Raw genomic sequence first — 13183 nt, 5'->3', positions numbered from 1 at the left:
TCTCTGTTGACTAGATCTTCGATACATCTCGCCTACTTTATGAAACTTTACAACTCTACTGCTGCCCCCTTTGAACCTGTTGTTGTATCCCTACCCTCTTCTAATTTGTGCTGCGGATTTCTTCAAGCAATCAGTTGTTTCCACCTTCATTAAATGCCTGCACATTATCCCTCATCTTACTCTTCTATCACAGCCCTCCTCTCAGTCTCTACCCACACCCCACCTCACACAGCTTCAACCCCTGCTTATTCTTATTGATAGTTGAGGCTTTTTTACACTAAGGAACGCCCTGTTCCTTACATCGGTCTTTCTTCACTTGGTATTTCCTACATCTTACAGTACTTGAATGTTGTTTGCATCCTGGCTTTCCAGTGACCTCAATGCATTGTCTTAAGCCAACCACTACTGCTCCCTCTACTTTCTTTATTACATTATTATGCATACCTCAGTCCTGTGCTCTTTGCATTTTTCTGTTCATACCTCCTGGTTACCTGATATTATCTCCTCATGTATTTCTCTTTATTCTCCTCTGCTCTTCGTCTCTAACAGTCACTGTTAACAAAAGCGTTTCTTGTCATTTCCTCCATCAATGTTCTAACAAGATGGAAATTCTCCTCTTTCCAGTTTCATTTCCTATGACTGTACTCAAACCACCATCGATTTACCTAATTTCTAAATGCCCGTATCTTCCTCTGTTTCCAAAACTCTGTCATCATTACATCCTCACTCTGACTCCCATATCACACGTTTCCTCTTTCACACACGACGATGCAATATTGTATTTCGCTAACAAAAACATTTTTGATAATAATGTGTTAAGCCTCCATTTAAATAAGTACATATGCTAAACTCAAAGGGGCAGATTTATGAGCCCCTTGCGCCACTTTTGCGTCACTTTTCCCATGTTAAAAGTGACGCAAAAGTGGCGCAAGGGGCTCATAAATCTGCCCCAAAATGTATAGCAGGTAATCATACTTCAATATTATAGACCTAAATGTGAACTAAGAGTGCTGGTTTAAATTAGCCTAATTATCGATGACATGTTAACTGAGAAAAAAACAATACATTTACACTGAAAGGCTTATTTTTTACATTAAATAGTTGCGCACAATGGTTTTCTCGCTCCATGTTGACGTTTAAAGGTCCATACTGCCAGTGGCGGGGTTTTTTAATGATTACACTGGAAGATTAAGATATAGAAAACCCTGCTCTCTCGCACACATATGGGTTCCATCTACAAAACCTCCGAAAGGTAATTTCTTTCTTTCAGTGGTACCCTTACGTTTTTGAGTCTTGTACATTGGACCTCTTTCCCAATGAGCCTCTCAACACCTCCATTCATCTCCTTTTTAAGCTTCCCTTCTCTGCCTTATTTCTCATGCAAGCTTGTCATTCCCTGTAGTCTGTTAAGCGTATGTATAATCTATCATCATCTCTTTGCTGGTCCTATTTTCTTCTCTTTGCACCATCTTTGTTCCTCAGCTCAAATTCCACTATTGATTGCACCTAAACTGTTGCATTTTGGCAGTGTGACTGCCAGTTACCCTGGCGGTCCGACTGCTGGATCACGAGCAGGTCGGGCAGACCCCCGCAAGACCACTGCCACGACCAACATGTCTACGACTATGGCAGCAGTGTCAGCTGTGGCCCATAGAGACAGTCTGGGCATTTCCACTTCCGTGCTGACCACGTCCTACCTTACCGCCGACCTTTTCATGACAAGGACACCGCCATGAAAAAGTCTGCAGAAAGGCATGTTTTGGGGTGCAAACATGTCTCCAGGGCAAGTGTGCCCTTGAGGCATTTTACTGGTGCTAGCGGTGTTTGCCCCCATGCCATCGGCCCTGTTGTGTGCACTTTTTTTTCCTGCAGACCGCACTGCAGGCAAACAGTGGGGCAGATTTATAATAACTGGCGCATCCCTGCATATCAGCAGGGATGCGTCAGTTATTTTGCGCCCCAGCTCCGCCATCATGAATGCGTGGGGCAAAAACGGCACAGATGCGTCACGCATCTGTGCCGTAAAAGTGGCGCATTGCTGGAGTTGCGTCGCAAGCGCGACGCAGCTCCAGCAATGGTCTGGGGGGCCCTATCTGCACAATGCTGCATCAATCCTTACGCCTGCTTCAAGCAGGCGCAGGGTTTTGACGCAGCATGGGCTCAAAAGTGACTGAGTGAAATCTTGTAGATTTCACTCAGCCACTTTTAGGAGGCGTTCCTGCGCCGGAACGCCCCCACCTGCCCTGGAACGCCTACATGTGGCGCAGGGCTTTACAACGTGATGCATCTCCCAGATGCGTCACGTTGTAAATACCCCGCACCATGGCGCAGGATTTGCACCTCTGCTGCGTCACAAAAGTGACGCAACGGCGGCGCAAAAGTGGCGCAAGTGCAACATAAATCTGCCCCAGTGTGTCCAACCACCTGGGGGCATTGCAGCATGGCCGGCATTGGCTGCAGGCTCTTTACTAGATTGCTGCATGCCGGCGCCATGACTGCGCTGCCCACACACCACCGCCCCCATGATAATGTTGTAATGAGGCAGGCTGATGGTGTGTCCGCCAGGGTCATAGTCAGGCCCTCTGCATGTCATCTCATTTTAATTTATTTGCCTGAACAAGCCAAGCTCTAGAACAACTTTCCTCTTTCTTTTTCTTCTTCCGCTCTCTTCACCTTCACCATGTGCTGTAAAATTCTTCTGAATTGACTGCAACTACCAATAAATTGTTATTTTCATTACTTTTTTTATCCCTGCCAAAGTGCTTTGGTAAAAGTGATATTAAAGAAATAAAATATAAAAATAAATAAAAACATTCAAAATGCGACCAACTCATTTAACTGTTTCTTGGCTCCCAGTGCTCAGTGAGAGATTCCATTTTATAGTATTAGTACAGTTATCTCTTCCTTTTTGTCAAGGCACACTTCGCATTGTATCAAATGCAATAGACTGAACTAAACCTGGCCTAAAAAAACACCTCTTCATATGCAAAAACGCAAAGCTGTAGTTATAAGTGGCCTCTTAATAATATGCCTTTCAAAGCATGTGGTACCATCACATTTTTCGAAGAGCAAACCGTCTAGGTTTATCCTGGCAAATTTCTTCCCAGTAAAAAGTCAGGAATTACAGATTCACTTCCTGTGCTCACCAGTATTTCATCACTTAAAGAACAGAATGTAGATTTTCCACAGTCTGGATTTTATTAAAGACACAGGGGCACATCTATGTTGCAGTTGCGCCACTTTTACGCCGCCGCCGTTGCGTCACTTTTGTGACGCAGCAGCGGCGTAAACCCTGCGCCACGTTGCGCCCAATTTACATCGTGACGCATCTATGGAGATGCGTAACGGTGTAAAGCCCTGCGCCACATGAAACCAGCGTCAGGTTTCATGTGGGCGTTTCCACGCAGGGGGGGCGTTCCGTCGCAGGAACGCCCCTGAAAAGTGACTCAGTGAAATCTATAAGATTTCACTGAGTCACTTTCCCAACGCTGATGCGTCAAAACCCTGCGCCTGCTTGAAGCAGGCGTAAGGCTTGACGCACCATGTTAGGTATGGGGTAGGTTGGAACAGTGCTGAAGTTGCGTCGCGCTTGCGACACAACTTCAGCACTGCGCCAACCTTACGCCGGCAGATACGTCACGCATCTGCTTGTCCTTGCGCCACGATGCACCGCATCTGCGGTGGCGCAAGGGCAAACTTGCGTGACGCATCTTCCCTGCCGCATCCATGCTGATTTGCAGGGATGCGCCAGGGAACATAAATCTGCCCCACAGAGACTAATACTATGCCAATATCCTTTAATACCACTATTCCAGCAGCTCTTTTAAAGAACATAGAACTTAGAACTCTCACATAATAAAACCACAGAACCCCAAACTTGCAGTCTTTTTTTTAACGACTGCAACTGATTTCATGTACCTTTACAAGAGCCTTTTAAACAGTCTTTGTTCTCGAACTTTCTTCTTTTCCAATACCATTCCAATGTAACATCCTATGAAGATCGATACTTCCTGTCTCTGTGTCAACAGTCCATGACAGTCATTAAGCTTGCCCTCAAGCTACAAGTTAAACAAAACAACAATTAACCAGGGTTGGGTAGGTGGGAGAGGTAATATCAGACTCCATGTCTTTCATTAAATCCAGATTTTCTGCCCACCAGACTGTGGAAAATCTACATTTTATGGCTAGACCTGCAGGCTAATATAATGCATGTTTAAAGCTTTTCCAACAAACAACTTGCCATATTCTGGTTTAAAATAAAATCTTCTAAAAGTCACATAATTACAACAATATGCACAACGCAAAATGTCTTGCACAGATCCTCCCATCATGAATGCCTTAGATGCAGCTGCTTCCCTCACTGAATGAGCTCCAAACATATTCACATCCACACCTTCTCTTCACATCACTGCTCTTACCTATCTTGCAAACGTAGGAGATTACACTGCCTTAAAAGGAAATAAGCAGCTGATTCACTCCAAACAGTCTCACCTCCACAGTTCTCTTCTCATAGTCCTTCACACATTATGTTATACACAATATCTCTTTTTCTTTAAAATATGGATAACATATTGAAATAGAATTTGTTTTTGTTCTCTTTGTAAAATAAAAACACACACCCTCAGGAGAAAAAATCCAGCTGGCTGTGTAAAAAGCTTTCATATCTGACAATCTCCTAAACAACACCAAACACAAAATCATCAACTTCAAAGACAAACCTCTCAAAGACAATAACTTGTTTATTTCCCAGCCAGTAAGAAGTCTAACACCCTAGAAACTTGCCAAACAGAATCATACCTAGACACAGGGTGTTTTGCCATTCTAATGTTACACATAAGTCTATGCATCACCACATCCTGTCCCACCGATAATCTGTTTACTAGCTTATGATCTGCAGCAATCGCCGATCTATAAACATTGACTGTCGTGAAGGACAAACCATCCTCAAACCTTTCCAACAAATAATTCACCAACTCCACTGAGGACACCAAAACAGGATCAAACTCCCCTCCATGCACCAGCAAACCCATTTCTGCCAAGCCAATCTATAGATCATCCTTTTTCCTGGATCCCAGGATTCCTTAATAAAGCCTTTTGTGAAAGCCCTGGTACCTCCCAAACTCTCCTGAAATTCCCCATGCCACCAGCCTCCATTGCTCTTTTATTACTATATTGTACACCTCTCCTGCTGGACCCCTCAAGAGTTCATGAAAACATGGCAACAGAATGGAGAAATCCATGGATATTTCCAACAATACTGGGTCCCACATTTGGGCCCTCCATTGTAGAGTTCTCACTACTGTTGTCTCCTTTCACCTGTGAACCATCCTAGTAACTGAGCAATCATCGAAAAAGGTGGAAACACATACAGACTGAGGCCCTCCCAAATTTGCCAAAAGGCGTCATCCCGGTTGGCTCCGGATCCGGTCAACAACTGAAAAACCTGCTCATCTGAGCATTCAGCCTGTTGACAAAAAGATCCACTCCAAATAGACTTCAAATCCTTTCCACCTGTAACTGTCCTGTCCAACATCCAATTGTTTAAGTCCTTGAAATTCTGTGAAAACCAATCTGCTTCCACATTGCTCAATCCAGGAATACGTTCCACTAACACACACATTCTGCTTTCAGACAGTAATCCCCAAAAACTTTTGCTAAATCTGCCAAATTCTTTGTGCTTGAACCCCATAGTTTGTGCAAAAGAACTGAACACTTCACCTTGTTCTGCGTAAAACATTTTAGCACAAAAGATCCTGTCAGCAACTAAGGCAATTTCTATGCATTTTCTTTTCTTCATCCGCCCGATGACCTCCTGACGAAACAGCACCACTCCGTGCACCCCAACCATCTAAACTCGCATCTGACTCTATTATTAACACTGGATTTTCCCCCAAAATCGCTCTCCCATTCCAAGCTTCCATGTTCATCAGCCACCATCTCAATTACCCCTTCCCCCCTTCAGTAAGAACAACCTCCTGTGAATACCTCAAACCACTTCTCAGGTACATTCCCTTCAACCTCTGTAAAGTCCGATAGTTCAAAGGACAAGGAAAAATAGCTGGTATCGTAGATGACAAAAGACCAACCACCCGAGCTAACATCCCCAAAGAAATCTAACCTAGTAGTAATACTCTCTTTAATTAATTTCTTATCATCTTCATTTTCTCTTTTGGAAGTTTTAAAATCCCTTCTACAGTGTTCACAAAAAATTCCGAAAAAGGAGTCTCCTGCTTCGATTCCGAACACACTTTCTCCCTGTTGACCACAAAACCAAAGTTTCTAACAAACTGATCATCATCCCTGTATATTCTAAGACTGAAAGGGGCAGATTAACAAGCCAGGCGATAAAATTATCGCCGCTTTAGCGGCAGAAAACTGCCGCTAAAACGGCGATAATGGGCTTGATAATATGCTCTATGGAATTCCAATTGAAGCCCATGTTAGATGTCCTTCACATTTAACATGGGATTCAATTGGAATTCCATAGAGCATATTATCAAGCCCATTATCGCCGTTTTAGCGGCAGTTTTCTGCCGCTAAAGCGGCGATAATTTTATCGCCTGGCTTGTTAATATGCCCCTTAATTTGCTCTGATCCATGATCAAAATGTCATCCAGGTAAATGATCAACCTCATACCTCGCTCTCTCAGAAATGACACCACTGGTCATAAAATCTTTGTAAATCACCAGGGGGGAAAAGAAAGACCAAAAGGAAGGCACACAAATTTCCCAAGTCTTCCTGCCCCTTTTGAACATAAAATACTTCTGATGTGGTACCCAAACTGGAACTGTCAGTTATGCGTCCATTAAATCTAATCGAGTCAACCAATCTATCTTTGCATGATGTGGCTCAACATGTGCATACCTTCCTTCTTGAAATGATGATGCACAACCCAACCGTTGAGGCTTCTCAAATATATTACTGGTCTCATTCCTTTGTCCTTTCTCTCAACCAAGAAAATCTTGCTCACAAAACCCTTTGTTCATGGCAGACTTCCACAATCGATGCTTTCTCTCTTAGCTCCAATTCCTCTTTGTCTACTAGTTTTGACTGTTCCACCCTGAATTGAACTACTGAAGGCACCCATCTCTGAACCAGTTTCTCTATCAAATTGATGTGATAACCCTGCACTAGCTCCAAAACCCAAGGATCCCTTGTTACTTGAAACCAATTGTGATAAAATTGGGCAATTCCGCCACCCAACTTTACTGGGATAGAAGTAAGGCCTAACTTTACCTGTTCCTCTGAACCGACAATCACTCTGACTTCTACATCCCCTAAAACGCTGTCTTTGAGGGTGAACATTGGAGTATCTTCATGCTCCTTGTCCTTGTGAGGGGCTATATCCTGAGGAAAATTAAGTTCTCGCAATCCCCTGTCCCCAGTCAGGAAAATGACCCCTTGATCTCCCTGCCCAACCAAAATCACGGCACGGAAGACCCTCTAAATATCTCTCTTGAACTTTTTTGTTCAAGAATATGCCCCCACAAATTTTGACAGTGGCTTAATAAAGTCGTCTCCAAAAAGATGACCTTTCGCAGATGGCTCAGCTTCATTGTTGGCCAAATCAACTAGCTTGGGGTCACTTTTGAGCAAAACGCTCTTTCTGCGCTCCACCGACAAAGCAATCTTTGCATTGCCCAACAGACAAATCGCCCGTTGGACCCACTGATGTGACTCCCTTGTATCCACACTCTCTTTAGTCATGTGTCTCCTCCTCAAAATAAAAAAAATGTATCAGTCGCCAGAGACATTCAAAATCTGATCTTGATGCAGAGGTAAACCCTTGTCTAACCCTTTTCAGGGATCACATCCCCTTTTACCTGTTAAAGGCAGTATTTTAGGGTTCAATGCCAGGGTCACCATAACCTTGTCCTCCAAGGTCTAGGACACTCTGACCTCAATCTGACCTTTTCCTCCTTAGGAATCTGCTTCCTGATCCAAGTATGCATATATTCATCTACATGCTCCAGTGGCGACACTCTGGAGACAGATGGCGCCTAACTAAAAAAGGGTCAAGCATTAAAATTCCCAGAAGGATGCATAATCACTTCAACTTCCATGTCCTTCATCTTCTCCTCCTTTACCTGTATTACCTCCCAACTTCCAGACTCATCAGTCCCAAATTCTGATGAGCAAATTATCGCAACTTTGGCACTGCGCAAAGACTCATCACAAAGTACAATAGTGTGCTTTCAGCTTTTTCCAATATCCTTTATACTACTTTCTCTCCTGGGGCGTTTATACTGCCCCCTTGTGTGTCCTCAAGACCACCATGCAGATTTACACCTTTTTGTTTGCACATAATCCTTGGAATTGTGTTTTCTCTTTTTAGCCACCATTCCTCTCTTTTTACACTGAAAGCCTTCCCCGCTGACCAAAACATTTATTTTTCTGAAGCTGCCCTAGTACTTTCTAAAAGAGCCTCCAGCTACTCTCCATTTGTGTTCCTAAACCTACAGACATATTCTCAACAGATATTTTTAATGTCTCTTCAAACTGAGGCTCATCCAACTGTGACCTTACCTCACTCATCTTCAAAATCTTGTTAATCGTTCTGATTTTAAAAGGTATAAACTGGAATGCAGTCAACATGTAATAGCCCAAACCTGCACCAGATCCAATCCTTAACCAGCCTAAAACTGACCTACCCAATGATTCTCAGTATAATACTTTAGCCACATCTCTTCAACTGACAGTACCTCAACTGACAGACATTCAGGCAGCAGCTGAATCTGTCAATAAATACTCGTGTTCCATAACTACACACTTTAATATTTCTTCATTTGATTCTGCCCAACTTTGTATAATGGCTGCCAAGTTGAGACACAATATAAATGAGTCATTCCTATATTTTTACATAAAATATTGGGTGTACGGCACACAGCGGCCACTAACAATCTGACAAGAGGCGCCAGCCATTTCATTCATTTAATGTGATCAGCATTTAAAAATATTGCCTGTGTGATCACTCTCCCAGCTAGGCCATTATTATCTGACTCACACTGGGAGAACAATAAGGCGACAGGTGATGGGGGAAGCACTCTAATCCATGTGCTGCCAAAGCAGTGTGTGAGGCAGCCTAAGAACGGCACGCACCCTACCCCAACCCAGTGCGCCCTGCTCGAGCACTCAGCGTGTGCAGAGGCCCACAAGCTCAATCATCGATCCAACTGCTTCGGGCCCCCACAGTCAAGGGTAAAAAATTAAGGGGCATATTATCAAGGACGGCGTTAAAATTATCGCCAGTTTAGCGTCAGAAAACTGCTGCTAAAACAGCGATAATGGGCTTGATATTATGCCCTGGAGAATTCCCATAGAAGCCCATGTTCTGGTGTCAACATGGACTTCTATTGGAATTCTCAAGGGCATATTATCAAGCCCATTATAACCGCTTTAGCAGCAGTTTTCTGCCGCTAAACCGGTGATAATTTTTAACGCCGTCCTTGATAATATGCCCCTAATTGTTTTTCGAAAAGTTATACCGTACAAACCCCAGATTTGCTATGGCCCTGTAATTTTTTAATTTGTCCCTTTAACAATAAAAAAACTCTTAAAGGCTAACGTAGCCAAAACACAACCATACTCATCCATGTTCATGTTTAACATTTAACGGTTTTACTTATATACTAAGCTAGCAATTACTGACATTTTTTATTAAAGTCCTATGGGGCATACCAACAACAACCGGCGATAATTATCTCTAAGCGCACTTAGCGCTAGGATAATTATCGCCGGCTAGCGTGAATTTTTATCGCTGAGATAGCGTGCTATTAGCAACGCTTATCTCAATAGCGATAAAAATCCTCACGCTAAGTGGCTAACATGAGATTATTGCTGGAAACCCAGCGATAATCTCACGTTAGCTTGTTGATAGGAACAGTCAAACTTAGCCATGATATCCTCCTTCCATAGGATATCATGGCTAAGTCTGAAAAATAGCAGATATAAAAAAGCAGCGCTAACCGCTGTTAGCGCTGCTTTTTTTGTCTCTAACAGGGTTAGCGACATTCTTCATAATAGGAGAAATGTCGCTTAGCGACATTTCTCCTATTATTTTACTCTGGAACGCCCCCTTTGCATCTCATTAGAGATGCAAGGGGAAGCGTAGAGTAAAAGGGTGCTAACATGCAAATTTGCATGTTAGCACCCTGTTGTGGCATATCAACAAGGGTTTTATCTCTGCTTTTTTGGCTTTAAAAGCCAAAAAAGCAGAGATAAAACTAGCACCCTATCAACAACAGGGTGCTAACATGCAAATTTGCATGTTAGCACCCTTTTACTCTACGCTTCCCCTTGCATCTCTAATGAGATGCAAAGGGGGCGTTCCAGAGTAAAATAATAGGAGAAATGTCGCTAAGCGACATTTCTCCTATTATCAAGAATATCGCTAACCCTGTTAGAGACAAAAAAAGCAGCGCTAACCTCGGTTAACGCTGCTTTTTTACGTCTGGTATTTTTCTGACTTAGCCATGATATCCTATGGAAGGAGGATATCATGGCTAAGTTTGTCTGTCCCTATCAACAAGCTAACGTGAGATTATCGCTGGTTTTCCAGTGATAATCTCACGTTAGCCACTTAGCGTGAGGATTTTTATCACTATTGAGATAAGCGTTGCTAATAGCACGCTATCTCAGCGATAAAAATCCACGCTAGCCGGCGATAATTATCCTAGCGCTAAGTGCGCTTAGCGATAATTATCGCCGGTTGTTGTTGATATGCCCCTACAACTGGCACAACATCAGGTCCTTAAAGTATTTCCCATATTCAGCTCAACTAGGGAGGGTTAAGCTAAGGTCGGCCCAACCAGGATTTTAACAAGTGCTGACAATATTTCAAGTAGAAGCCTAAAGGACTGGGAAAAGGAGATCAATAGCCTAGAAGAGTCAAACCAACGCAAATTAAGGAATATTGGGGCATATCAACAACAACCGGCGATAATTATCGCTCAGCGCTCTTAGCGTGAGGATAATTATCGCCGGCTAGCGTGAATTTTTATCGCTGAGATAGCGTGCTATTAGCAACGCTTATCTCAATAGCGATAAAAATCTACACGCTAACAGGCTAACGTGAGATTATCGCAGGAAACCCAGCGATAATCACACGGTACCTTGTTGATAGGGACAGGCAAACTTAGCCATGATATCCTCCTTCCATAGAATATCATGGCTAAGTCTGAAAATTAGCAGACGTAAAAAAGCAGCGTTAACCGCGGTTAGCGCTGCTTTTTTTGTCTCTAACAGGGTTAGCGACATTCTTGATAATAGGAGAAATGTCGCTTAGCGACATTTCTCCTATTATTTTACTCTGGAACGCCCCCTTTGCATCTCATTAGAGATGCAAGGGGAAGCGTAGAGTAAAAGGGTGCTAACATGCAAATTTGCGTGTTAGCACCCTGTTGTTGATAGCGCGCTAGTTTTATCTCTGCTTTTTTGGCTTTTAAAGCCAAAAAAGCAGAGATAAAGCCCTTGTTGATATGCCCCAGAGTCTCCCCAACCATTGATGACACAGGCCACCAGAAGAAAACAATCATACACATGCTGGAAGGATCAGAGAGTACAACAGCGAAAGAAGTAAGGATAATAGAATAGCGCATGGGGAAGATATCACCAAAGCGAATTTGACAATAACAACAAATCAACAAACTCAGGCACTAGATGGAAGGATGGTCCAAACATCGATAACAACCCCCACAGCTGTTATTACCCACGGCCCACACCTGAAGGTCAAAGACCCTCCAGAAAGAGCGGCATAGAAGAACCAAGAGGCATATCAACAAGGCGGCGATAATTTGTTATCGCCGCCTTAGCGTCGAAAAAGCGGCGAAATTCCTATCGCCCAATCAACAAGGCGACGCTAACCCTTGTTAGTGTGAGTTTTCCGGCGATAGCGACGGGATTTTTATCGCATACCAAGCCAGCGATAAATATCGCTAATGATATGCAAGGTAGGCGTTCCTGACAGAAATTTCAAGAAAAAAGTCGCTAACCCAGCTGCTCCATATTAACAAGGTTATCTCCAAAACGCTTAGCTACAAAAAAACGCACGCTAACTCCCGCTAACTCCAGTTCCTAACACCTGATAAAAAGCTGACTCAAACTGGAGATAAGTGGGTGTATATAAGGCAGAGGTGGGCCGAGCCTCCCAGAACAGCCACGGAAGCCATGGAGATACTCATTCTGCAACTCGGACTCCCACCAGTGCTGCGGCAGCAACTCCAACAACCACAGCCACCGCCACTGCCACCACCACCAGGACCACCACCACCACCCATGCAGCGACGAAGAAGACAGCGCACACTGCGCAGACGTGTCTACCTCACAGACTTAAGGCCTGAGGAAGTCATAGGCCACTACAGGCTCAAAAGGACATCCATCGAGCACATCCTGACCCTCATTGCCCACAGGCTGACGCCACCAACAGAGCGGACAACCAATATCCCTCCGCAGACAAAACTGCTCGCTGTGCTCCACTTCTTGGCCTCTGGGACATTCCAACCAACAACAGCCAGAGTCGGTGGAGTATCACAGGCATCCTTCTCAACCTTCCTCCCCACTGTCTTGGATGCCATACACAGTCTGATACCTCAGAACCTATACTTCCCCAACACTGTGCAGGAGCAGATTGCCATCAAGCAAGGATTCCATGCCATTGCTGGCATACCACAGGTGATCGGTGCAATTGACTGCACACACGTACCATTTGTGCCCCCTGCGGACACCGAGCACATCTACCGCAACAGCAAGCACACCCATTCAATGAATGTGCAGGCAATAGTGGACCACCGCGGACTGTTCACGAATGTCGTAGCCAAATTTCCAGGGAGTGTGCATGATGCATTCATCTTCAGACAAAGCATCATAAACCAGCGTTTCCAGGATGGCACATATGGAAATGCATTCCTCGTTGGTAAGTACCAACTGAACACACCACATGCACAAAAAACACTATCATGTGAATTTTTTATTATACATTGTAATTGGCATTTGCACAAGTTATCATATGACAAGAAGAAAAGAAAGGATCACCGTGATACGGTACAGTTTGCATAATACCCAGATTAGGAAGAAGACAAAAACAAAGAAAATCCCCATTACCATGAGTACAGTGTCAGAAAGCCAACATTCCTATGCATCATATGGGTCATGTAGGGATCTGTGCCAGGAATACCCCCATTCATA

Source organism: Triturus cristatus, chromosome 3_1 (assembly GCF_964204655.1).
Source record: "Triturus cristatus chromosome 3_1, aTriCri1.1, whole genome shotgun sequence".
Classification (NCBI taxonomy): Eukaryota; Metazoa; Chordata; class Amphibia; order Caudata; family Salamandridae; genus Triturus; species Triturus cristatus.
Note: the sequence above shows the minus strand (reverse complement) of the source record.